Here is a 1,676-nt window from a genome sequence, read left to right on the forward strand (position 1 = left end):
GTGAATCACTAATGCTCTGACCCTGTGTAATGGCTTTCACTACTGTTCCTTTTAAAGCACCAATTGGTGATAATACTCTATCATAGCAGATCATGAAAACCAATTATTAAAGGAAAAGAATTCACCAAGCAAAATGCATAACTGGAAGTACTGGGAAAATAAAGAGGATTTTTTAAAAAAATGTAAATAATTTCATATTTTATTTCTCCAGTGACATCTCTACAGTGAATATAAGTTAAAGTCTTTCTTCTACAGCAATGCTAGGTTGTTTGGGTGGTTCAGTCAAAGAAGGAAGGCTTCCAGCTGGCTCAAAATAGAACCAGACACTTCTTGGCCCAGGCTTTGGAACTTTCCCAGTTCTGAGTTCATTAGTATTATCTTCAATAACCTTGGTTGTTAGATCCTCATAGAAGTTGTCATTTATTTGAATCATTGGTGCATTTACACATCCTGAAGTATTCACCTTCCATAACAGTGAATAGTTTTTCAGGGGTAGTGCATCTACCTTTTGTTCTAAGCATTCTCTGAAGGGTCTCCAGTCTCTCAGAATCTCAAGCATGCAAAGATACTAGTACATACATGAAACTGGCTTTTGATTATACTTTGTATAAAAAGTTTTTACTTTGCATACTCTCATTAGAGGTAGTTCTAAAACTTCTGCCACACTTTTCAAAGCAGAGAGGAAAAACCTTCTATTCTGCCTTTGTGGTAGATCCAGGACAGGCAGCAGAACTGCTTTATGCCCATCTGGGTAATTTTTTATTACTGCTTCCATTATCTTATACTTTCCTGGTGTAGAATCAAATGGAGTATCTGGGTAATTCTCAGGAGGATTACAATGCACAAATAAGGCTCCTCGCATGTATTCAGAACATGACTGGCCACAATATTCTCCTATCCTGGCCGCTCAAGGCTGGTTCTGAATGTAAAGAAGATTTTTTATAGTGAAGTAGTGTCTGGCTAGATCAATAGACAAGTAAATTTATTACACAATTTCAATTACAGTTTTTATAAACTTTACAAGAGAAGCAATAAACCATTTTCAAAATACATGCTGAAATACTTAAACACCTATATAATTTTTCTTCTAACAAGTTTTGAAGATTGTATTGCTTGTATAATATTAGTCTATTTGAACGAGTTTTTTAAAAAGTATTTCTCTAGTTATATTACAAAACAAGTATTTCTGTTGTTTTTCAAAAAATATTATTGATTTTGTATTCTAAGTTAAAAGTATCTTATTTAAAATAAGAGTATAATTTTCGAAAAATGCTATTATTCAATTAGATGAATTTTGAGCATAGTTAAATTGTATAGATGCAAATTAATCTTAACATAACTTTATTTCCATTTATGATGTTAATAAACGTGGTACTTTTAAGCAAATACAATGTTATAAATTTAGGTTTTAGAACATATAAATATTATTAATATTATCAAGAATCCCAGTATGTTATATAATATGTTTATTGTAAGTTTTATCAAGAATTAGCATAAAAACTAACATTCATTGAATAGCCATTTAATGTACTATGCAATTTTAACATAAAGTATATGAGACTAATAGTGGTAATTTAAAAATAGATTGATCATTTATTTTCTGTAATCCTTATTTTAATGAAAGTGAACTAGATAGTCACATCTATCATTTCCAGGGTCATGTTTCTTTAGAAAGT

The 1,676-nt window shown here is 30.8% G+C and overlaps 1 pseudogene; it reads right to left on the reverse strand.

The window, feature by feature from the left end:
* Positions 1-235: 235 nt before the first annotated feature.
* Positions 236-862, reverse strand: LOC146999725 (NADH dehydrogenase [ubiquinone] flavoprotein 2, mitochondrial pseudogene; annotated as a pseudogene).
* Positions 863-1,676: the final 814 nt, after the last annotated feature.

This window comes from Mus caroli, unplaced genomic scaffold (assembly GCF_978045245.1).
Source record: "Mus caroli unplaced genomic scaffold, Mus_caroli_1 scaffold_49, whole genome shotgun sequence".
Lineage (NCBI taxonomy): Eukaryota > Metazoa > Chordata > Mammalia > Rodentia > Muridae > Mus > Mus caroli.